Genomic DNA, 26,694 nt, shown 5'->3' with positions numbered 1-26,694 from the left:
TGCTGCTGGTTGGAGACCTGGCCTGCTTGAGACCAGGGATGAGCATATTCGGCGCAACACTGCGCTGATCACAGGCAGTGAGACATTGCCCCGATGCGCGGCTGCAGAGATCGGGAAATGTCCCACTGCCTGTGATTAGTGCAGAGTTGCGCCGACTTCCTGGCGTGCTCTGCACGTGGAGTATGCGAACACGTCGGAGCTTATCCCTACTTGAAACGTTGCGCCGCTGGATGGGGAGCTGGTCGTAAGCCTGCAGAGCCATTGAACAGGTAGGTTGTGAGCAATGGCTGTATTTTTATGCTATGCTGTATATGAGGCAGGGCACTTTAAATATTCTAAAAGGCTTTCTGATGAACACCTGAGGCTGGACACTACACAGGAAGGCTGTTCCTCACACTACAGACATGAGGTCTCAAGGTACTTGGACATACACCAGTAATGCTTGCTAGCAAACTCCATGTGTTCTTGTTTTATTGCACTGTCCTCCCAATCATTGCTTGTTGCACTGCCTTATTATATTGGCCATAAGTGGATGTTCTTGTTAGTAACAATCCTCCTTTTCTAGGCTGGCAGAATGTGCTGATTCTTGTGCTGACTAGCCCTCTGCATTATCAGTGTGGGGATGTAATAGGGATTACTGCACCTATTTATTCCATTTCTTGGCAATGCTCTGTATATTTTAATCCTGTAAAGTTATTTCGAATGCAAAGTAACTCTTTGAGCCGGGAGGCGCTGTGCGTTGTCTAGGGTTAACCATGTATAAATCGCCTTGTAGGAAGGCATGCTGTGCTACATGATATAAAAGAACTACATCCATCCACTCTATGCTATTGAATGTATGCAGCATTAACCACGTAAGGACCGAGCCTCCTTTATGAGATTTGTTGTTTTACAAGTAGGGATGAGCTCCGGTGTGTCGCATACTCCACGTGCAGAGCCCGCCAGGAAGTCGGTACTGCGCTGCGCTAATCACAGGCAGTGAGACTTTTTTTCCTGATGCGCGGCTGCAGAGATCGGGACAGCATCTCACTACCTGTGATTAGCGCAGCGCAGCGCAGTGCTGACTTCCTAGCAGCCTCTGCACGTGGGCTGTGCGAACACACCGGAGCTCATCCTTATTTACAAGTTAAAAACAGGTTTTTGTTTACTTAGAACCCCCAAACATTATACTTTATTTTTCTAATACCCTAGATAATAAAATGGCGGTCATTGCAATATTTTCTGTCACACCGTATTTGCGCAGCAGTCTAATGCCGCCTACACACGACCCAACTTTTTTTTTTTTTCAAGAATATTAATGGAATTTTTTATTTTAGGGTGGCCCTCTGCTTTAACTACCTGTGCGTTTTTTGTGCAGTTTGCAGAAACACACTACAGTCCATAAAACGTGGTTTCCTAAGATACAAGTTCACAACTATGCATTTTGTGGTCGGTGCATTTTTCGAAAAGATCATGGACTTTTTTCCCGCGATTTGTGGGTAATAGAGTTTAATGGAATCGCACTAGAAATGCAAGTATTGTGTTTGTGGTATCATTTTTTTCTTTTTTATGTGTTTTGCATTTTTTTAATTTTCCATTTTAAAATGCTGTATAGCTGGTTGCTAAGGAGGGGGTGGGAAGCCATCTGCCGCGTCCTTAACCACATCAATACTGGGCACTTTCACCCCCAACATTTTGAAAAAACACTTTTTTTTTTATTTCTTTTTTTTCGTTTCTATGATAACATTTTTCAAATAAGTCATTTTTGTTCATAAATTTGGGCCAAAATTCATACTGCTACATATCTTCGGTAAAAATAACCCAAATCAGTGTAAATTATTTGGTCTTTGTGACAGTTATAGAGTCTACAAGCTATGGTGCCAGTCATTGAAAATTGATCACACCTGATCATACTTGATATAGTGACGGCCTATCTCATTTCTTGAGACACTAATGCCCCGTACACACGATACGAAAATCGTACGGAAAATACCGCTTTCGATGCGATCGTACGATAATCGGATCGTTAGTACAGAGCTTTCGAGAGCCGATTCGAACAGTACATCCGATATTATTCTATCGGACGTGCACGGAAATTTTTTTCGTACGATGCTAGATCGTACGATTTTCGTGTAATCAGTACAGCTATCGTTCGAAAATGCAATACAAATGCATTACAACACATGACATCACGTACGAATTTTTTTTATGTCGTGCGGGAATTTTCGTGACTTTAGTAAACTCATCAGATTCGATCTGAGATTAGCATGCAATAAAAAACGGACGTTCATTCGTCCGATAATCTCATCGTGTGTATGGGGCATTAGGCTGGGTTCACACTGCTGCGGTGATGAGATCGGATGTGATTCGCACTGCACTGCAGTGCAAATCACATCCGATCTCTGTGCGATGTGAGTTCAGCCATACAGATAGTATGGCTGAATTCGCATCGCATCCGGGCCAAACTCGCACAGGACCCTTTTTTTGGTCCGCAGCAGAATCGGATCGCATGGGTGTTCACACCATGCGATACGATTCCTGTCCGAGTTTGCAGATCGCACTGCGATATGCGAACTGATCTGGGGGTGTCATTAACGTTTCACTGACACTCCCAGCAGTTCGTATAGGGCAGTGTGAACTGCCGCCGGGAGGCATGCGATGCGGGAACCCGCAGCAGATTCGCAGCGTTCCCGCATCGCTGCAGTGTGAACCCAGCCTAAGGCTGGATTCACACCTATGCATTTTTAGTACTTTTTGCATTTTGCAGATTTGTACTATAGTCCATGCACCGTGGTTTCCTATGGCACACGTTCTGCAATATGCAAAAGGCACTAAAAATGCATAGGTGTGAATCCAGCCTTATGCCGGGTTTACACTGATGCAACACGACACTCATCCTACTTTGGATCAGATTTTGCCATGCGACTTGAAGTCAGAGACTTGTCTGACTTCAATGAAGGGGGATCCAACTTGGATCCCCGCCAATACCAGACACTGTGCTTGGTATGAATCTTGAGGGGGAACTCCAAATAAATTTATTTATTTTTTTTAAAACGGCATAGGTTCCCCATCCAAGAGCAAACCAGGCCCTTTGGTCTAATATGGATTTTAAGGGGAACCTCTACGTGAAAAAACGGCGTGGGGGTCCGCCCAAAATCCATACCAGACCCTTATCCGAGCACACAGCCCAGCCGGCCAGGAAAGGGGGTGGGGATGAGGGAGCGCACACCTCCTGAACCGTACCAGGTCGCATGCCCTCAACATGGGGGGGTGGGTGCTTTGGGGGGCCCACCCACCCCAAAGCACCTTGTCCACATGTTGATGAGGGCAAGGGCCTCTCCCCGACAAACAGCGGCCAGGGGGCTTATCAGAATCCAGGGGCTCCCAGATCCCAGCCCCCTGCAATATGTGAATGAGTATGGGGTACATCGATAAGCCCGCAGACCCCAACAACCAATGGCCAGGGTTGTCGGGAAGAGGCCCTTGTCCTCATCAATATGGGGACAAATGCTTTGGGGTGGGGGGGCCGCAGGTCATGCGGCCATGTTGAGGGCATGTGGCCTGGTACAGTTCAGGAGGGGCGCTTGCCCATACCCACCCCCTTTCCTGACCGGCCGGGCTGCGTGCTTGGATAAGGGTCTGGTATCGATTTTGGGGGGAACACCCATGCTGTTTTTTGACGTAGGGGGTTTCCCCTTAACATTCATGTCAGACCGAAGAGCCTGGTATGCTCTTGGAGGGGGAACCCATGGCATTTTTTTATTTACAATTTGGCATGGAGTTCCCCCTCAAGATCATCAGAGCACAAGTCACATGCCAAAGTTGGATCAGGCAAGACGGCGATCTGACTTTGATCTGACTTCAATGCTATTCAATGGGCTGAAGCATGAATGTACCATGGATGGGGACGGATGAACCATGAATGAGCCATGGGTGGGGATGGATGAACCATTAATGAGGGTGGAGGAGCCATGGGTGGGGATGGATGAAACATTAATGAGGGTGGAGGAGCCATGGATGGGGATGGATGAACCATTAATGAGGGGGGGTGAGCATGAATGAGCCATGGATGGGGGTGGATGAGCCATTAATGAGGGTGAATGAGCCATGGATGGGGATGGATGTAGCATGAATGAGCCATGGATGGAACATGGATGAGTCCGAATGAGGGTGGATGAGCACTGTAGGCACTTCAGATACAGCCCACAGCGCTGCTGCACCCGACTCCCTACCTCTCCTCACACGCTGTACCGATTGACGTGAGCAGAGGGGAGTCGCTGAACTGGACATGCTCCGGTTGGTTTACAAGTGATCGCGTCATCAATGTGGTAAAGAGCCACTGTCATTGGCTCTTTACCCTGATCTATGTCACGATGTTCACAGACATAGTTGGGTGGGCGCTCTGGAGCGCAATTCTGGGAGGCCGCCATATGATGGCCTCCCAGAGTTATCTGACCTCGCTGTAGTCATCATTCGGCTATGGCTAAGAGATTCATCGACATCTGTTTTCTTTGTAAACCTTCACCATAGAGGTTACAATGCTAGTATCACATTGTTATACAAGTGAAAACTTACTAAAATTGTCTTTCTGGACTAGGGATGAGCTTCGAGTTCGAGTCAAACTCATGTTCGACTCGAACATTGCCTGCTCACCTGTTCGCTGAACAGCGTACAATTTGGGGTGTTCGCGGCAAATTCGAAAAGCCACGGAACACCCTTTGAAAGTCTATGGGAGAAATCTAAAGTGCTAATTTTAAAGGCTTATATGCAAGTTATTGTCATAAAAAGTGTTTGGGGACCTTTTTTCGGGAGTAGTGATTGCAATAATGCTTGAAGTGATAAAACAATAAAACTGTTATATTCCTTTAAATTTTGTACCTGGGGGTGTCTGTAGTATACCTGTGAAGGGGCGCATGTTTCCCGAGCTAAGAACTGTTCCTGCACAAAGTGTCATTTCGGCAGGAAAAAAAGTCATTTAAAAGCACTTGCGGCTATAATGAGTTGTCAGCTCCCGGTAATACAGAGAACAGTCATTGATTAAAAAAAGCGTGGGGTTCCCCCCCAAATTCAATTACCAGGCCCTTCAGGTCTGGTATGGATATTAAGGGGAACCCCGTGTCAAATTTAAAAAAAAATGATGTGGGGTTCCCCCCAAAAATCCATACCAGACCCTTTATCCGAGCACGCAACCTGGCAGGCCGCAGGAAATGAGGGGGGGGGCGAGAGAGCACCCCCCCAAACCGTACCAGGCCACATGCCCTCAACATTGGGAGGATGCTTTTGGGTGTCTGTGACCCCTCAAAGCACTATGTCCCCATGTTGATGGGGACAAGGGTCTCATCCCCACAACCCTGGCCGGCGGTTGTGTGGGTCTGCAGGACTTTTCCCAACGGTGTGTGTGCTTTTTAACAATTTTTTACACTTTCTTTGTGAAATGGTAGGGGTACTCTTGTACCACCTTACCATTTAAAACGGGGGGGCGGGATCTGGGGATCCCCTTGTTAAAGGGGGCTTTCAGATTCTGAGAAGCCCCCCTCCCGCAGACCCTCGCAACCACCGGCCAGGGTTGTGGGGATGAGGCCTTGTCCCCATCAACATATTTTTATCAATGACTTTCAATGACTGTTCTCTGTATTACGGGGAGCCAACAATTCATTATACTGTAGCTGTGAGTGCTTTTTAAACTTGACTTTTTTTTTTCCTGCAGAAATTACACTTTGTGCAGGGACAGTTCTAAGCATGGGAAACATGCACCCCCCAGGTACGAAATTTAAAGGAATATTACACTTTTATTGTTTCACTTTAAGCATTATTAAAATCACTGCTCCCGAAAAAACTGCAGTTTTTAAAAATTTTTTTTTTTTTTTTTGCATTGATAAATGTCCCCTGGGGCAGGACCCAGGTCCCCAAACACTTTTTTTATGACAATAACTTGCATATAAGCCTTTAAAATTAGCACTTTTGATTTTGAACGTTCGAGTCCTATAGACTTTTTAATAGGGTTCTAAAGTTCACACGAAGTTTAGGTCTGTTCGCGGGGGGTGTTTGGCTCATCCTTATTCTGGACATCAGATGTCTTATAAACTCCTTTTTGGGCGTGGAAGTAACATCACTAACTGACGTTCTTTTTGTGCTGTAGCGGTGCTTGCAGCCAATATTCTGACAGCGGAGGTGGAGAGTTTATTTTATTTTTAATTTTTTTTTATATGGCTTTGCTAGGCTATACTTCTCAAAGCATTACCCAAACAAACATATCATTTTTTTTGTTTGTTTTTTCTTTTCTAACCCATATTTCTATTGTATACAGTGTGCAAGGTTGGTGGATTTTTATTGCTGCTTGTGAATCGGTGAGTTTTTTTTTTTGCCTTACTTCCTGGGTGGTCACCAATGTTGGAAATGTCTCCATTATGGACATGGTAGCAAACCACACACAGTAAGTGGAGTTAGAACCTCTGTCTTGTTGTTTATTGCTATCTCTATCTGTTGGAGGTTTGCATTTACTTTTTATACTATCACTAGGACAGGAAGTAAAAGAAACAAATGGCATAAAAAAAAAAAAAAAAAAACAATTTCTATACCTTCCCAACACTCTCAAAACTAGAAACAAACAAACAATACTATGGCCATTGGTGTGCACAGCCTATTGCATTAGAGTGTGCGCTCCAGAGCACAAACGTGTGTGTGTGTGTGTGTGTGTGTGTGTATAGCAACAGAGCAGTGGATGGTGTCAGTAGGGCAGTGGACAGTATTAGCAGTATTTTTTTTTTTTTTTTTTTTTTTACAGTATTTTTTTAAATTACTTTTTATTTCTATTTTTAAGGGGCTTTGGTGAAATATCAAGGGTCTAAACAGACCCCGGATGTCTCACATTTGAGACAGAGAAAGAAACTAAGGACAGAGATTCCCCAGTCCCTTTCTCTGCAGCTTGCAGTAAACATAGTTCACTATGTTTCAGTTAAGAATGAAAACAGAAGCGATCGGTACAGATCACTCACTGTGTTCATTCAGAAAAGGAAGGGGCCAGGTAATTAAATATTTACCAGCCCCTTCCCTGCTCGTGAGAGGAGGGAAGCTGGCAGCACTGCACGGGGGTGGGAGACAGGAAGTAGGGGGAATTGGCACCGCACAGGGTTATTAGGGTGTGCCCAGACACACCCAGCAAACCCTGTGTGCACGCCTATGACTATGGCTGATTCTTGGCTTGGGCTTTAAGTTAAAATTTTCAGAGGAGTGTATCTCTAAGCTAACATTATGCATGATCTGATCACTATACTTTGTGGTCCAGCATTTGGCTTCTCCATAGTCTCTTAATTTGTCCTCTTGCTCTTTAAGACCCCAGGCTACACACAAATAATCAGTTTTTGCATTTCCAAACAAGGCTCTGTGCAGGATTGGCTGTGCCAACATGTTTTAGAGAATGTGTAGAGAAAATTAACTGAAAAAATATACCTTGCTTGAAAGTTCTTTTGTTCTTTAAACTTCACAAAGCAGACAAAAAGATATTTGAAATGCTATCCTGGAGTTTTCCAATTTGAAAATTTCTCACGCGTAACATGGATTACTTTCTACTGGTGGTATAATTCCAGTCTGACCCACTTACTAGTCAAACTCTTCATGTAGTCAGGAACATATATATATATTTCAACATTTTCTCCTACTTGGAAATGAAAAATTTACTTTCTGCTTGGAATTAAAAGGGTTCAGATTCTAACAGATGCTGAAAGTTTCCATTTACTTAATTGTTCATTGATCCGGAGAAGTTCCTGCCAATCAGAGAGTAACGTTTTCGGCCCTTTTGGGTTATTGCCTCATTTATTTAGGTTTAGATTCCCTGCATCGCATTCTGTCACATGATTTATTTTTTTATCTATGCCCAATGCAGAAAAGGAACATTCTGTTAAAGCAGTATTGCATTTAATTGTAAATGTTCAGATGTGTGTGGCAGGCTAAAGTCTGCTGTCAACTGACGTCACTCAGCTGGTCCAGGATCTGGGTGCATCCCAACTTTAATGTTGGGATGCACCCAGATGCCTGAGAAGACAGCTAACTCAGCCTGAGCCAACTGTGCCGACCTCCTTCACAGCCCAGCGCTATAGTGAGCACTGGAGGGGCAGAACAGGGTCGGTTGATGACTGGCATTCACCGGCTCACTGAGAAATGAGCAATTGGCGGTCTTTGATCGCTCCACTTTTGGTCTAGAGGTGGAGGGATCATCCACTTAGGCGAGTATAAATTTTGTTGTAAAATCCCATACTTCGCTTTTAAAGGCCACAAGTTTTTTTTTAATAGGGCCCCTAGGACGTTTATGCTATAATGTGCTAGTATGCTTCTATCTTCACCAGTGCCATCGGCGGATGGGGTGGATGGGGTGGATGGGGGCTGATGGTGGCTGTAGCCCTGAGTGGGTCCCCAAAATCCCCCGGGTCTCAAGCATGCACAGTTTTGTTATTAGCCCTGGGCCAGAGCTCCGCTGCCGAGTGGAGACTGATCTGACCCGAGCGCGGCCGAGTGACAAAACAGGTCCCGCCTTCTGGAGCCTGCAGCGCCTATGATAATTGGTCCAATACGGGGACCACGGGACATGTGACTTCCATCATAGGTGCTGCAGGCTCCAGAAGGCTGGAATCACAATGCGGCTGCCGTGCCACTGTGAGAAGATCCCCACTCAGCGCTCGGGTGGACGGCTCTCCTCTCCCATTGTGTGTCATGGCTCTGGCTGCCTGGAGTTCCTGGCCCTGCTGTTTACTCTACGGGCGCGCCACACACACTACAGCTGAGCTGCAGGAAGAGGTCACGTCACCTGAAGTCTGGTGGTCGGGTAGGTGAGTGTAATGGTCAGTGTATGCTCCAGAACTGTAAAGTTGCCATGTTGCAATTTTTCTGCAGCTGGACATCAGCTATCCAATGTCAAATGTTTGCTGTAGGGTAAATCCTGCATAGCACCTCAAAGCTTGCAGTTACAGTGCTCTGACACTGTAAAATTGCTTCACAAGTGTTCCATACCTGCCAGTCTTTTGTCTGCTGCTGGGAAAATCCTGCTTTGCATCCTCAGTTGCAGTCTATTCCAGTCCTCTGGCACTGTAAAGGTGCAACATAAATTTTCTGCAGCTGGACTTCACCTGCCATATTATCGCCCAAATCGTCCCCTCCGTTCTTCTCAAGACCTCCTACTCTCAAGCTCTCTCGTCTCCTCCTCCCACACTCGTCTCCAGGAATTCTCCAGAGCCTCTCCCATCCTCTGGAACTCACTACCTCCACTGGTCCGGCTATCCCCTACTCTTGCTACCTTCAGGCAATCCCTAAAAACTCACTATTCAGGGAAGCCTATCACGTCTCAAACTAATCTCCTACCACTTCCATCAGCTCATTCCCCACAATTATAACTTTTTGTACCACCTGCCCCACCCTATTAGATTGTAAGCTCTTCTGAGCAGGGCCCTCTTAATCCTCTTGTATTTTATTGTACTGTAACTGTATTGTCTCCTTTTTATATTGTAAAGCGCTGCGTAAATTGCTGGCACCATATAAATCCTGAATAATAATAATAATTTCTGCTGTTTGCTGTAGGGAAAACCCCTTGCCCTTGAGTGCTTCGACACTCCCATTTTACGAACAAATGAAAATGCATATGCAAGTCCTGCATGCATATGTGAACGAATGGTGATCGCACTACACACGTGGGCTTTCACCGCAAAAGAGTGAGAGCAACAATTTTAGCACCAGGCCTCCTGTTGAAACTGATAACCTGCATAATTTTTTAAAGCACAACCTAAATTCACAAAAAAAACAAACATGGCTGTCAACATCACTGGATTCTATGCGGAGTCAATCTCTGTAATAATATTGGACTATTTTCAAGACCAATACGCAGGCCGTTGTCAAAAAGGAACTGAAAACATACAAAGTGAGAGGGCACACCAGCCTAGTACATTATTTCTAAAACCATTTATTTAGAAAAAAGCGTAAATTAATCTATTCAAATGTCCGGACTAGCAAAGCATATAGAATATTAGCAAACGGTTTGTCCTTGTCCACGCCACTTGCTACAGAGGCTAATGGTCGACGCTTTTTAAGGACCATACGCTTTTCAAGGACCATACCCTCTTCCTCAGAGCCAACCCTCCTTTTAGTAGTACTACAGATGAAAATACTATTTCCAAATACTTCTTCCCACCCCCAATATATACTAGTCACAAGATGACTCTTCACTTCCTCCCAGTCTGCACCATTTGATTGGTGGGTGGTGCAAGTCTTTTGCGTTTTCCCATCAGGCAGTGATCAAAACATTCCTATCCTGAATACGATTCATCTGCGTTCAGGAGAGGGAGATTTAAGCTCGCATAAAAGTGGGCAGCTCCTAAACCCTGCTAAAAAGCCTATATGTACGTGGGCACAGGCTTTTCTGGAGTTGAGTTTAGGAATGCCGAAAGCTCCAACTCAAGTTTAGGAGCTGCACATGAAGCCCAAGAGTCAATGGAGGAAAAAATAGTAGGCTTGTGTAATTAGTTTCTTACGAATCGAAATTTGGCGGAATTTTGCATGTTTCAGTCATTTAGACACAACCGAATAAAAATAAAAATAAAACGAATATGAAAGAGAAATTATAGCGGATATAACTAATGAATTCGTCATGATTCGGTAATTCGTTAAAAATCTAATGAAACAAAAGGTCAACTCAAAGTAAATCTTTACAGTCCAATCAGCTGATTAATTTTGTGCTGGAGGTTGGATTACTGGCAAAGTGCATTCCTGAGAACTGAGTGAGAAGGGTGTTGTATTGTATTTGAGGAGAAGAGATATTGTCATTGTGTGTGTTAAGATTCAATAAACAAACGACTTTCCATACTACAAATCATTGTCACGAATATATATACATACATGAATATCAAATTTTAACGAATACGAACAAAATTATAGCGCATATAACAAATGAATTTGACATGATTCGAGATTCAGTATAACGAATATCGATACTCTACAGAAATAACGAATTATCTGAAAACGTATTAACTAGGGCTGGGAAAATTGAAGATTAATTCCTCGATTAATTGTTAATTTTTTTTGATTGATCAAAATTCTTCTGTGTCTTCAGGGAGTTCAATCGGAGATCCGGTGACGTCACGGACATTGACATCACCGGACTCCTCCCCCCCCCTTTCCCAAGTGCCTGCTAACGAAGGGAAGGGGGGAGGAGTCCGGTGACGTCGATTTCCGTGACGTCACCGGGCAGCCTGGACAGTGATGGTAAATATGGATGTGGTTAACTGGCATCATTCAGTGAGCTAAGTGTAGGCAAATTTGATAACCTCCGTTTTTAGCATTGTTGTAAAAAAAAAAAAAAACAACAAAATGTAAACACTCTGGTATGTCTGCGTGACTGGCTAAAGTGATGCCTACTATAAAGTGACTGACAGTCAAAATATACTAGATCATTTTTATAATTAAAGTTAAACTAACTTTCTACGTTTTTCTTAAAGTTTAATTAAAAAAATTACTTCAGTGCTACAGTTTGAATTTAAAACATATTTGTGTGAACTGTGAAGTTAAGTCATGGATTGTGGAAACTAACTAGTGTCGGGTGATTGTATATAGTGTATACCACATTTGCCACTGACTAATGCAGAGCTGCAATGCAAGGAGATCAGCTAAAAGTAGTTGGATCTTTATGTTATAATTAATCGAAATGAATCGATTAAAAAAATCGATTAATCGATCACGAAAATTTTAATCAGTAACAGTCCTAGTATTAACGTAAAATAACGAATATAACAGAACAAAATTATGTATTTTACAAATGACAACAAACTGAAAATTTTCTGTTGTGCACAAATCTAAAAAATAGGCAAAACAAAGTTCCATCTTTTTGTTAATTGAGACAAGTTTCTAAATAGTCATATGCTAGAGATGCTATGTTGGAAAAAACGTAAAAATCGGAACTGATCGCATAAAAATCTGAATCTTTATTAAACTGGACAGCTATTCCCTTTGCTATAGAGTAGTTTAAAAAGGGATCTGAGCAATCTCATATACAAACTAAAAAAAAGTTTCGCCTAGTTTTTCAGCTTTTCTTTTTTTTCTCCTAGCACATTCAAACAGGCATAATTCCAATTACATTCACAATTACACCTGCTTTACACATTACAGGCAATTTACATCTGGTAAAAGAATCCCTTGCTCAGAAGGACTTTTATCTCTTTAACCCTGTGCGCCCCTGCCAATGAATGTGTGCCGCGAGGAATAAATAGCTGGCAGAGAGGTGCAAATATGTGATAAGCGGAGATAGGGAAATATTTACAGACAAGCTTTCCATTTAATCAGAGGGAAGATTTCATATCATCTGTGTTCTCAAATAACTCCACAGAAAGAAGAATCACTGCACACTTGCCGCAGACAAATAAAGCAAAATGACAGGCTGCCAGGTTCTGCAGAGAAGATATTTAAGGCCCCATGCACACAGTTTGCCCAGCTCGCCTAGACACCTTTCTTCCTGGCAGCAGCGTTTGGCAGAAAAAAGATTGACGAGTGTAAACTCATTTAGGCGCGTCAAGCACTTGGGCGTCAATAAACTTAATTTAATCTGGACATTAAAAACACTGCTGCTTCTGGACCTGCTGGTAGTGGGGTTTTTTTTCTGCCCCTAACTGTCTGTGTAGATTCACTAAGAATAATGAGAAAAAGTATTCACTCTACATCTATTTACTCCCAATTAAGCCAAGTAAGACCTCAACTAGGTGAACATGCGAACGGAAAAGTGAGTAAGTGAGCATTAGTAAATTCCAATTAAGCATAGTCACGGTTCCATAACTGACATATGCCAATGAGTTTCCTACTGTATATGGAACTGCACTGCAGTATTTAGCTATGATCATGTGTGTACATGTATGTCAATAAACCATTCTAATATGGGATATGCTCCTACCTCGTGTGTGGCTATTTATTTATATTACAATTATTGTCCATAGTTTTGTTTTCTTCTTTTGCTAATGAATGCTGTTCTGAATGATCATTACAGAGTAATGTCTGTTATAGTGTAAGGTTACATGTATTTATCATTACAGTTACATATGTTATGTTTTTTTTTTTTTTTTTTGTTTTTTTTTTTCATGTTCCATTTCTTTTTTAGGAGACTGGAGTTCTAATTATCTATGTTCATTCTTTAATCATACTATGCAAGTCTAATCGCACCCAGCACATTGGCCTAGTGGTCTGCAAAAAGCACTTAGGTCATGAGTTCAAATCCCAACCATGCTAACACCCTGTGTCTTCACTAGTGTTTGATTATTTTATTGCCACACAACAATATTTTTGCAAATTAACATACCATTGCATACAATTGAGCATGCAAATTATGGAAACAACCTTGCTGATGTGGCAGTGGCAATTGGGCATTCGCCTATTTTCAGTTTACACTGCTGTTTAAAATTGAATTTGATACCATGTACAATTATCCATAAAGTATACAGTAGTACAATGAATAAGGAATGAACATAGCTCAAAAGAATCTATACTCTCCTATAATACAAATGCAAGATCATTGCTAAATTGTCTAAAATTAGTAGATGTGACTTGTTTCGCTTCTTTTGTCGATTATTTATATTGTTATCATTGATGTAAGATGTAGATCTCTATTCTATACATGTAAAAAAAAAAAAATTATGTCTGATTCGTATTTTATGAAAATGTTGAGTTCTAGTGATATATATGTTCATTCTCTAATAATGGTAATTCATTATATTCTAGGTATAATTTGTACTCAGCGAAGTGGCTTAATTTTTAGCACTCTTAGCTAGCAGCATTTAGGTCAAGAGTTCAAATTCCACTCAGGTTACCACCTCCCTAGAATTGCAATGGTAAATGCATAAGTGCCATCAGCGAGAGATAAATTGCATCACAGTGATGGCAAATATGCTTTTGCCTACACACATATCCATTCACCATTGAAACTTTAGGGATTTGTATATATTGTATCAGAAAACCGTGTACCTAGCTGGTGGTGGTTGGGATCTGCTGGAAGGAGGGAACGCAGCCACAGGTGTGTGCTAAGGAGGTCAGCTGATGAATTGCTGTGTCTTACTGGCTTCTGTCTAATATCTACATACCAGCAAGAGATGAAATGTTCTAAGGAAATATAGCAAAAGTCAGCCTTGCGAGGAATGGGGAGGAAAATCAGCATCGGAGCTGTTTAAAAGCTTGCGCTTTTTAGTTTTGGATTTACACTTTTTTTCTCTACAGTATTTAATGACTTGCATGTGTGCAGAATAAAATGATTTGTAGCAGGAGCATGGAGAGAGGGGGGTGGAGCACCATGACGTAGGCGCGCGGTGAGGACGATCCCCTTCACCCGCCTCCCTCCTCCTACCGACCCACAGGATCCCCGCGTGAAGACGCAGCCCATGACGAGTGCTGATGTATGAGGCGAGCGCCGACGCCGGGCCCGAGAGCGAGGCTGAGACGCGCGGAAGAACCGAAGGGCTGCACGGCAAACACTACGGAGAGAGCCGTGACCCAGCAATCCTGTCCCCCGACCGACCAGGGTGGAGGGGAGGAGCAATCCGGCAACTTGGTGGATGGGAAAAGGAGTAAAAAGGTCTAGGGATCAGCCGGTCGGACCCCAAACGGTAACCCTCTACAGACGGGAGTGCCAAACAAGGACCCGGCGGCCGGAAGCAACACGGGACGGAGCCTCAGAGGAAAGGTACCGGACGGGGAGGGGGGGAATGACCAGGAACTTGATATGAAGTGAGTAGATTGTTTTACAAAGAGCTCACTAAATAAGGACTGTTACAGAGACGATTGCTAGTGATTTGAAGAGATATGACTCAAATTGGCTGATCATGGTTGACTAACAAGAAGGGAAAAGGTCTTAGCCTCCCCACAAACTGTTTTATACTCAGTATATGACGGCCCTCTAGATGTCAAGGTGCACCAGGTATATCATGCACGAAGCAAGTAAGACAAGGAATGTGACTAGCCCTGAAATTTTATAGGCCATCCCGGAAACATATGGGTGGATGGTGAACACTTCTAGAAGGTTTACATACGATTTCCTGACCAGACCCCCTCCCAAGAATGAAGGTACCCCCCCCTGCCTGAATGGTGAGAGAAAGGACAGAGGAAACTGCAAGGAAGTGACTTCCCAGGAATTGTGATAGTGTGGAGTTAGAGTGTCTGTATCCTTCCTAGTAATCGGTGGATTAGAGGGCCTCTCTCCAAGTGTATGGACAAGCTTTGACTGGGATACTCATACCCCCTTGCCCCCTCCCTGGAAGTAGCAGGACGTCAGCCGTGACCATCTTGTCTATCAACCCCCAAGTTCCAACCTATCCTAGTATAGACTATCTACATGTGCCCTTTGACCCCTCCAGGAGATAATTTCGTCAGCACAGTTTGATTGTCTGGAAAGAACATTACCCCCATATTTCCGTACTCTCCCTTTGGGTACACTGAAGGTTTATACTGACATTTCCATATATTTTTGTGTAAGCAAAGGGAGCATAGGTGGACCCCAAAAAGGGCCAACCTGGGGCTGGACGAGTCCACTTGAAAGGATTGCAGGAAATAGAGGATTAGATTGTCTGTCTGTATCCTTCCTAGTAATCGGTGGATTAGAGTGCCCCTCTCCAAGTGTATGGACAAGCTTTGACGGGGATACTCATACCCCCTTGCCCCCTTTTGTGTTTCCCTCCCCAAAACCTCGCTTCAGAAGAGTAAGAAGGTATTAACCCTCCCCCTGGAAGTAGTGGGACGTCAGTCGCGACCATCTTGTCTATCAACCTGTAGGGAGAGGCACAGAGATAGTGATATGAAATACCTACCTGTCTAAGAAGAGGAAACCGTGCAAGAGATAGGAGAGTATACGTTGGATTGGAGAAACTTTAGAAGACCCCCAAGTTCCAACATATGCTAGTATAGACTATCTATCTGTGCCCTTTGACCCCTCCAGGAGATAATTTCGTCAGTCCAGTTTGATTGACTGGAAAGAACACTACCCCCATATTTCCGTATTCTCCCTTTGGGTACACTGAAGGTTTATATTGACATTTCTGTATATTTTTGTGTAAGCAAAGGGGGCATAGGTGGACCCCAAAAAGGGCCAACCTTGGGCTGGACGAGTCCACTTGAAAGGATCTCAGGAAATAGAGGGGCGGGAGAATTGAAGGAACAGATTAGGAAAGGAAGTAGGGAGGAGGTTAGAAAAGAAAAAAAAATAATAATAAGGGAAAATGAGGGGGAAAACAAAATCAGGTAAAAGCGCCCCCCCCCCATATCCAGTCCCGGAGGGATACAGAGATATATGGCATGTAACAATGTGAATACCAGTACGCTGGAGGAGGGGCAGGAAAGTCCAAAACAAGGAGGGGGAAGGAAGTCAGGGCCGAGTAGACAGAAGTTAGGAGAGGAAGGTAAAGGTGCAAAAGCAGACGGGGCTAGAAGTGGGGGGACGAAAGAGATAAGTACAAGCACTACAAGTACCATAACTCAAAGTTCGAACAGAGGCCAAGGAGAGAAAGGGGGGGAGAGAGCAATGGGAGAACCTATCCCCGAGGAAGAGACCCTGCGACCCAGCCCCCAAGTGGATCCCACCCCGATAAAAGATGCTGGGAGAAATGTTCGCAAAAATGGAGGCAGCCCTAAGGACAGAAATAGCGGGAGTGCGTGCAGATATAGGTAGAGTTCTGGGGAGGGTAGAGGAGATTGAAGAGAGAATGGACAACCAGGAGTCGAGGATAGAGGAGATAGCAGAACAGGTTCAGAACCTACGGAGAACAAATAGGTCCCTCCTCTATAAATTAGAAGATCAGGAGAACAGGAGTAGGAGGAAGAATGTACGCATTAAAGGCATCCCTGAAAAATATGGTGCCGCAGAGCTGGGTAAAATAGTGCAGCAGGTTTTCAATCCATTATTACAAAGGGAGCCAACTGAAAACATAGATAGGGTTCATAGGATCGCAGCCAGGGGAGGAGTAAGTAGGGAAGCAATATGGGATGTGATAGTTAGGTTTCACTACGTAGAGGAGAAGGGGCAAATAATGGAGAAACTAAAGGCAGTGTCAGAGATCCCCTTCGAGGGTACAGAACTGCGAGTATTTTCAGATTTAGCCCCAGAAACGTTGAGGAGAAGAAGACTCCTAAAACCCCTAACGGAAGTTATGAACGCGGCGGGCATCTCATATCAGTGGGGTTTCCCAGCGTGTTTGTGGGGGCGAAAGAGATGGCCGCTCGGCGGTGCTCCGTTTTCCGGAGGACTTAAGAGGGTTTTGTGAGAGCCTAGAGATCACCCCCCCTCCGTTACCTGGTTGGCAGGAAGAAATAGATACGCACTCTCCCCAAAGAAAGCTAAGATGGCAGAGAAGGAGAATTAAAGAGAGGAGTGATGGAGAGGGAGACAACAGATACAGGGGGCAGCAATGTTGAGGGTTAGAGGGGTCCGGTGGGAAGGGGGGGGGAGGTGGGAGGGGGGGGGAGTTGTCGTCGCTGGGTAGGTACTACCAGGTATGAACCCCCGGGTAGACATGAAGTATAGACGCTGTCAGAGAGACAGGGTCGGGTTCATGTACACACAAAAGGGGGGAGAGACCCCCTACCAACGGCTGCAGTTGCAGAGTTGGGGGAGAGGGAGGGAGGTGGGAGGGGGGCATGGGGTTTTATGTAGCGGGGGGGTTTGTCTTTCTTTTTTTTTTTTTTTTTTGTCCTTCGCGTCCTCCTGGTCCGCTGGAATGGGGAAGCCCACTCTGGGTCAGCGCTCGGGAAGCGATAGAATAACACAATAGAGGCCAATGGTTTTTATTAACGTGATAACATACAATGTGAGGGGATTAAACACAAGGGAAAAAAGGTTCAAAATCAATAAAGAACTCCAATTTATGGGGGGAAAAGTTATGTCTCCAAGAAACATATATTACTAGCAGCTCAGGGATAAATTTATCATCGCACCAATTCCCAATGTGGTTCTATGGAGACTCCACATCAACGCACTCCAGAGGAGTAGCTATTGGCTTTGAAAAATCAGTAAGATTTGAAATCGAGGACCGACTGACTGACCCAGAGGGGAGATACCTATTTTTAAAGGGCAAATTGGGAATTATGCAATGTACGATTGTCAATGTGTATGCACCAAATAGTAACCAAGAGAAATTTCTGTTGAGAGTATTAAGTAAATTAGAAGAATTTAGAATGGGTATGGTAATTTTAGCTGGTGATTTAAACTGGTGCTTGGATCCTAAGCTGGACTCCTCAGGGGGTGGTTTACGGGGGGCAGAACACCGGTATAGAAAAATAAATAAAGCATTTACCAACGCTCAGCTACATGACGGTTGGAGGATTACTCATCAGAAAGATCGGGACTATACCCACTTCTCCTCAGTACATAAAACCTTTACAAGACTAGACTATATTTTTGTAGGACAACAATTGGTAGCCAATTTAAAAAAAGCAGAAATTAAGTCAATCACTCTGTCCGACCATGCCCCGGTAAAAATCCAACTAGAAATACAGGGTCAGATGGGGACAGGAAGTGCATGGAAATTAAATGACTCACTTATCCTAGAACAAGACGTAAGTATAAAAATCCTGCAGGAATTAAGTGATTTCTATGAGACAAATGACACAGGAGAATGTTCGAAGGCTACTATTTGGGAGACTCATAAGGCGGTTATTAGGGGGATTTTGATTGGAATTGGTGCAGGGAAAAAGAAAGACAGGGAGAAGGCGAAGGGACAGCTATACAAGAAGATTGAGGAATTAGAACAAACGACCAGACCCAGAGGGCCCCAGGAATCCCAGGAACTACAAAAAAAAAAAAAGAGAGCTAGAAGAATTTCTAGAACAAGAGAGGAGGACAGCTTTCCATAAAATAAATAGGGAGAGACATCTGTGGGGCAATAAGTCAAGTAAGTGGCTAGCCAGAAGAGTAAAAGAACAGAAAAATAGGACCTATATACCGAAGATTAGAGATAAGGAGGGGGAGATGAAGTTCGCAACACCGGATATTGCAGAGAACTTCCAGTCATACTATAGCGCCATATATAACATAGGCAGGAGAAGGGAGGCAAAGGAGAAAAGGAAAGAAACGATCAGGGATTACCTAGAGAAGCTTAAATGCTTAAAAGTGACATGTGATGATCTACAGGAATTAGAGACCCCTATCTCAGTTACGGAAGTGGAAAGGGCAATTAAGGAAACAGCTATGGGGGGAAGCCCCGGACCGGATGGCTACTCTTATATTATAAAAAATTTCAAAATTTTCTAGCACCCAAGCTCTGTGATTATTTCAATGAGGTGGGGGGATGGGGGGACTTTCCGTGAAGAGGCCCTGCTCGCCCACATCACATTGATTTTGAAAGAAGGAAAGGACCCAGCAGCGATGGAGAGTTACAGGCCGATTTCATTATTGAATACAGATGTAAAGCTCTATGCGAAAATTTTGGCTGAGCGATTGAAAACACTCCTCCCCGAGTGGATCCATACCGACCAGGTGGGATTTGTCAGGGGACGAGAGGGGAGGGATAACTCTCTGAAGTCAATAATGCTGATACAGGAAGCAATTAGAAGAGAGACTCCCACGCTGCTCTTGTCGGTGGATGCCGAGAAGGCATTTGACAGAGCAGATTGGGAGTTTATAAATGAGACCCTAGAACATTTGGGGCTGGGTGAGAGAATGATGCAGAGGGTAAAAGCATTGTATAATAAACCGACAGCCAGGATCAAGGTGAATGGCTCCCTGTCTCGCCCCCTTGAATTATTCAACGGGACGAGACAGGGATGCCCCCTGTCCCCGATCCTCTTCGTGATTGCCTTGGAGCCGTTATTGGCAGCAATCCGGGGCAGTCAGGACATACGGGGAATAGCAGTGGGAGGTAGAGAGTATAAGGTCTCTGCATTCGCGGACGACCTGCTTTTGTATGTGACACACCCCAGAATATCAATACCAGCGATAGTGAAGGAAATGGAACAATATGGTCGAATATCGTGGATAGGCAGAGTGAACGTAATAAAAATGTTCATACTGCCGACGATATTATATACATTTCAAATGCTCCCCATCGCCCTCCCGAGTAGTTTTTTCAGAAAATTAAAATCTATTGTCCTTGTATTCATATGGCACCCCAAAAAACCGCGCATTGCACACAAGGTCCTTGTAAAGGAGAAGGAAAAAGGAGGAGTGGGTCTCCCAGATTTTAAAAAATATTATGAAGCCATAATATTATCTAGGATAGTAGATTGGATACACAACTTAGAGGGGAAGAGCTGGGCAGAGCTGGAAACAAGATTAAGTGGGACAGACTTAGCAAAAATGATTTGGATACCAGCCCAAGTAAGGAACCTAGGAACAGGTACTAGTACAGTCACAAGGCACATATTGAGAACATGGGACAAAATAAATAAGTCACATAACTGGACATGTAACTCTCCCTTAATGTCACTACTAGACACAAAATATTTTTTGCCAGGAATGGAAGAGCGGATGTATTATAGTAGATGGGCACAGAAAGTAGAAGTAACACTGGGAGAGGTGATGAAAGGGGATAAGATCCTAACATATAGGGAAATCACTCAACAATGGGGACACAGACCTTTAGACAAATGGAGATACAATCAACTAGCACACTTCACACAAGGGCTTCCACATCCCCTACAAGGAATGAATGAGTTAAGGCCACTAGAAAAATTATTTAAGGATCCACATAGCATAGTGAAAAGGATATCTAAATTATACAAAATACTAAGAGGTGAGGGAGAAGGGGAATTACCTGTATATTTAGGGAAATGGGAAGGGGAACTGGGGACACTTAGAAATGATGAACACAGAAGAAAAATCTTAAAAATGACATATGCACTAGCGAAAGATTCACGAACATATGAAATGGCATATAAATTGATAGCGAGGTGGTATATGACACCCATAAGAATGCAGAAATTAAGAAGGGGTGAGGATTTGATGTGTTGGAGGGAATGTAAAGAACAAGGCACGTTTAAACACATATGGTGGGATTGCCCAAAAATAAGACCCTTTTGGGATAAGATAATTGAAAATATATATTTGATAACTGGAAAGAGGATTAGGAAATGTCCATGGACTTGCCTGTTCCACGATACAGACATGGGAGTAAGGCAGTACAAAGCCACCCTCATCCCTCATCTCTTGAATGCAGCCAAAGCCGTAATACCAAACCATTGGGGAGATCCCCAGGGGCCGACAATCCTAGAGTGGGTGAAGAGGGTGGAGCAGAGCAGAGTAGATTGATTGAAGATTCGATCAATAAAACCCAGGAGCCAGAAAGTGAAATCCAAGGGAAATGGCAACAATGGCTGACATTCATAGAGAGTGGGAACTGTCATGTCTGATTAATAGGAGCAGGGAACAGGGGAGGAGGGCGAAGGACACGGGCGGAGAATGGGGGGCACAGCTCCGTCCGTTTTTTTTTTTTTTTGCCCGCGGGGGGAGGGAGGAGGGTTTTTTTTTTTGTTTTGTTTTTTTAGTGTACTATGTAAGATGAGAGGTGTAAGGAGTTTGTAGCTCTGTAATACACTGTACGACTCCACTCCCAAGATTTGTAAAATGATGTGTGAATAATGTACGAAAAATAAAAATAAAGAATATATAAAAAAAAAATGATTTGTAGCAAGTAGATTTAATTGAGTTTGGAAGTTAATGTGTGTTAATACATTCCACTTAAAATATTGTATTAATCCTCCAAAAAAAAAATTCAAAACCGACTTTACATTTTATTTGGACAATAGGAACACTATTTTGTACATTTTAGTTACTTTGCCCAAAAAATTTACTGCCATTGGCATGCAACATTTTTCACAGCAATTTACAATATGGTTAGAAGGACCCTGCTCTAAAGAGCTTACAATCTAAAAGAGAAACACTTAAATTGGACACACCTTAAATTTCATAGTGTACAGCAGGGACAAAAATAAGGTGGGTACTAACAATGTCAAACATTTTAGGTTATAACAACTCTCACCACCCCACCCCCATCAAAAATTTAAGTGCAGGATTAAACAAACAAAACAAGATAAAACATTTTACAAAACAAAAGGCAGCGCTATAACTACACCCAGATACATTTCTGGTTAGAGTTAGCCCTACACCCACCCAGCAAAGGACACGCCAACCAGTGTAATTAATTCTGTCTCTTCATGTATGCCTCAAGTACTCACACCTGTTGATCAGGAACACACACTCTTGGCAAATGAAAGAATGCATCAGCTGTATAAGCATATGTATCTGTGCAGTGTATAATGGAAAAGATCAAATGTCCAAGTCTCTGGCCATGATCAGTGATACCAAAAACCAAAACAATTCAAGTTGTAAGTTGTTGGGCATGTGAAGGGTACAAAACAGAAAATTAAAATTTTGCGAGAGCTGCTTCACACAAATTGTTGACAAGCACATTTGTCATCGGCATCCAACATTTAAATATGGATGCAGGATCACTTACTTATAAATCCATATCTGACCAAAAAAAAATGTTGTTATAGGTGTAAAACCTACACTCGCTTTATTTATAATATAATTTCTTTTGTTTCCATTATATGAAACCCATCAGAAATATAATACCATGTGAAAAAGTAGCTATACACCACAACAGAGGTAAATCAAACTTCTAACCACATAGTGGCATGTTTGAGATTCAAACCAACAACCCCAGTGCAGCAAGGCAGAAGTGCTAACCAGTTAGCCACTGTGCTGCCACATGCATGGTGCCTCCCATCTTGGTGGTATTACCCAGCCCTAAGTCCCTGGTGTGCAAAAAGTTAATCAATGCAGATGTACCCTGGAAGTCCTGAGTGCCATTGACCAACCTGTTTCTGTGATATTCCATCTGGTTCTGAGGCTGGTTATGGCCCATTACTGTCAGCATAGGACCATTTCTAATTTGGGGGCTTTTTGCTTGGTAAGAGGCTGCAATTGGTGCTGGTATGGAATTCACAAGGCTGCTTCTTGTCCTTCCCCGTGGAACACATATGGCAAGATTTGCAATGGTGATGGAACCCTCCTACACCTAAATACAACATTTCTTTAGGCATTTACCTATAGGTGGTGGAATTACATCAGGCAGAAGTTCTGTTTCTTGATTTATTCTGTGATATTTGCTGTTTATTGGTGTGTGAGCATAGAATAGTGGTGTTACTCTCTGGATTTTGGCAATGACATTTTGATTTGGATTAATGATGATGGTACACTTATTACATTTTAGTGGTGAACATTATGATCATTTGGAAATACTAAACACACAAAAGTGTTACTCATTTTAAATTTGCATCAGCAATGGTATTGTGTGTGGTTTGTGAAGACGGCTGTATGGAGTTTTGTATTAGATGTGTAGCACTAACCCCTGAAGGAGCTGCTGGTTATTTTTGGGCTTACCGTTACTTTCCGTTCTCCTTGTTGCACGTCTAGGGGATGTCCCGTGGTAGATGGCCCAGTAACTTGAGACTGACAATAGATCCACTTGAATGGATTTTATTTGCAAAACTCAAACCATTGAACAGTCTCTCAACTTGGGATCAGAGGGTTGGAAAAGGTAGTTCAGGTACTCTCAATGTCAAAGTCCAAAAACTTTAAAGAACTTGCTTACTTTGACTGCATCCAGAGAATAGCCATTTGCAGCTGGATGATCACTCAGGTTGACAGTCCCTCTCTCACAAGGCCCAGCAGCCAACAAAGTGCTTACTCAGGAACAAAGTCTTTGTAACAGACGTTGTAGAACATGTAGAGGAAACTAAGCTGTAGAACACTTGTAGGATACCTGGATCTTTCAGCCTGCTTTGCGATATCCACAAGACCGGATTCTCTTGGTTACTTCAGCCCTTCCAGGCTCTTGTTAAGAAAACCAACCCGTACATGGTGCTCTTCTAAAGAGCCCTCCCCTGAAATGCTTGAAGTACAATGGGTCTCTCCCGAACCGGAGACAGCACCCAACCACCTCAGAATCCTCCTTTTAGTTTCCTTGACCAGGGCTAGCCAGCCCCGAGGCGTTAAAGTCGGGTGGATCCACACCCCAGGCCATAGCCTTCCTGGGGGCTGGTCAGGAGGACCAGGACCATGTAATCAGCATCTCATACTGGACCGGAACCCCGAACCACGTGACGTCCCCATTTTAAATACCCTCTTACAGAGGGCACAGCGAGAGGACCACTCCCACTGATCTGGCTCCGAAAAAGAGTAACTTGAGCACCTGACCAAACTAACGTTCCACGCCTGCCACCAGAGGCAGTGCCCCCTGTAGCCAGGCTGAACATCTCAGGCCGCGTACACACGCGCGGACTGTTTGCCCAACCTTGTTCGTCAAACAGTTTCGGCAAACAGTCCGCTCAAAATTTGCATGAGCGGACTTGCCCACACACGAGCGGACTGTTTCAGCGAACTGTTTGCCAAACAGTTCGCTCAACTTTTGAAATGAACGGACTCACCCACGTAAGGCGGAGCCAAGTCCGCCCATTTCGAGCGCGTGTACAGGTAGGCGGGGCCCGCGAAGGAGACGTCGCGGGCTCCGCCGCCTGGAATGGGCTTAAAGGGGAACCCCAACGCCGAAAAAAATCGGCGTGGGGGTTCCCCCAAAGTCCACACCAGACCCTTGTCCAAGCACGCTACCCGGCCGGCCAGGAAAGGGGGGCGAGCGAGCGCGCCCCCCCTCCTGAGCTGTACCAGGCCGCGTGCCCTCAACATGGGGGGTGCCTTGGGGAAGGGGGGGCCGCGCGGCCCCCCCACCCCAAAGCACCTTGTCCCCATGTTGATGAGGACAAGGGCCTCTTCCCGACAACCCTGGCCGTTGGTTGTCAGGGTCTGCGGGCGGGGGGCTTATCGGAATCCGGGAGCCCCCTTTAATAAGGGGGCCCCCGGATACCGGCCCCCCACCCTATGTGAATGAGTATGGGGTACAATGTACCCCTACCCATTCACCTGTGAAATAAAGTACAAAAAAAAACACAACACAGGGAAAAAATATTTTATTGCACAGCTCCGGGGGTCTTCCGTCTTCGGGGGTCTTCTCGCCGGACTCCTCCGCTATCTTCGTGTAGCTCTTTTACTAGCGGAGGAGCCCAGCTTTCTTCCTCCCCGCCGCCGGCCTCTTCTCCCGACTTCGGGGGTCTTGTCCCCCTCTTCGGTTCTTCTGCCGGGCCACCGCGCCTTCTTATAGCTCTTTTACAGGCGGTGGCCCGGTCTTCTGTCGCCGCTGCCTTCCGTTCTTCTGTCGCCGCCTTCGGTTCTTCTGTCGCCGCCTTCGGTTCTTCTGCCGGGCCACCGCGCCTTCTTGTAGCTCTTTTACAGGCGGTGGCCCGGTCTTCTGTCGCCGCTGCCTTCCGTTCTTCTGTCGCCGCCTTCGGTTCTTCTGTCGCCGCCTTCGGTTCTTCTGCCGGGCCACCGCGCCTTCTTGTAGCTCTTTTACAGGCGGTGGCCCGGTCTTCTGTCGCCGCCGCCGCCGCCGCCTTCCGTTCTTGTTCTTCTTCTTCTTCTTCTTCTTCTCCTGGAGATGTTGACTCGACGAGCTCTCCGGCCGGAATGCCAGGGACACGCTCCGCTGCCACTTATATAGTGACAATGGGGCGGTGTCACATGGTATATGTCACATGGGTTGGTCACATGGGTTGATGTCACATGGGGACTATGACATCGTAAGGGGGCGGGGTCACCATGTGACCAACCCATGTGACATATACCATGTGACACCGCCCCATTGTCACTATATAAGTGGCAGCGGAGCGTGTCCCTGGCATTCCGGCCGGAGAGCTCGTCGAGTCAACATCTCCAGGAGAAGAAGAAGAAGAAGAAGAAGAAGAAGAACAAGAACGGAAGGCGGCGGCGGCGGCGGCGGCGGCGACAGAAGACCGGGCCACCGCTCGCTCGCCCCCCTTTCCTGGCCGGCCGGGTAGCGTGCTCGGACAAGGGTCTGGTGTGGACTTTGGGGGAACCCCCACGCCGATTTTTTTCGGCGTTGGGGTTCCCCTTTAAGCCCATTCCAGGCGGCGGAGCCCGCGACGTCTCCTTCGCGGGCCCCGCCTACCTGTACACGCGCTCGAAATGGGCGGACTTTCCGAGCGGGAACAGTTTGCTCATTTCGAAAGTGGCCTACACACGGGCGGACTGTTCGCTCAAACACAGTTTCAGCGGACAGTTTTTCGGAATTTCCGAAAGACTTTGTCCGTCCAACTGTCCGCTGAAACTGTCCGCTGAAAGCCCACACACGGGCGGACTGTCCGCCCAAACACTGTTCAGCGGACAAGGTTGGGCGAACAGTCCGCCCGTGTGTACGCGGCCTCACAGTCAGACTGATGCAGAGGTCCAATTTCAGACAAATAAACCCAAACCAAACTGCAGTTTAGGTAAAGTTTAATTTTTGAAAAACACATAGCACGTGCTCTTCAGGAGCCTTCCGCTACAGATGTATGTGAGATGGAGAGCAAAAAGTGCATTATCTACCATTTACATATCAGATGTCAAACAGCTAAGTCTGAGCATACTCCGTGTATCCAGAGATATGGAAAAGTGGCTGAGCATGCTCAGTGTAACAAGATATTTCACAAGTCCCTGGGCATACACAATGCACATGGCTAATAAATAAATATATATAATAAATTGTCCTTGCTGGGTTTTTATGCTGCTTCTTATCCCTTTTTTTTTTTTTTTTTTTTTTTTTTTTTTACAATACTAGTAATCTCTCTCGCTCTGCTCGCAATTGAAGGTTTTTGCTGTACATGAAA

General features: G+C 44.7%; 1 long non-coding RNA gene across 1 annotated transcript in view; it reads left to right on the top strand.

The window, feature by feature from the left end:
* The first annotated feature begins 364 nt into the window (after positions 1-364).
* The window catches only part of LOC143936005 (uncharacterized), a 356,680-nt gene continuing 330,350 nt past the window's right edge, over positions 365-26,694 (top strand). The window contains exon 1 of the long non-coding RNA XR_013263600.1: positions 365-417. This is a non-coding gene — a long non-coding RNA (uncharacterized LOC143936005). The remainder of the gene's footprint in view (positions 418-26,694) is intronic.

This window comes from Lithobates pipiens, unplaced genomic scaffold, assembly GCF_037356315.1.
Source record: "Lithobates pipiens isolate NorthernLeopardFrog02 unplaced genomic scaffold, aLitPip1_a1.2 Scaffold_28, whole genome shotgun sequence".
In the NCBI taxonomy this organism is placed as follows: domain Eukaryota; kingdom Metazoa; phylum Chordata; class Amphibia; order Anura; family Ranidae; genus Lithobates; species Lithobates pipiens.
Note: the sequence above shows the minus strand (reverse complement) of the source record. Positions and strands in the feature narration are given on the sequence as shown.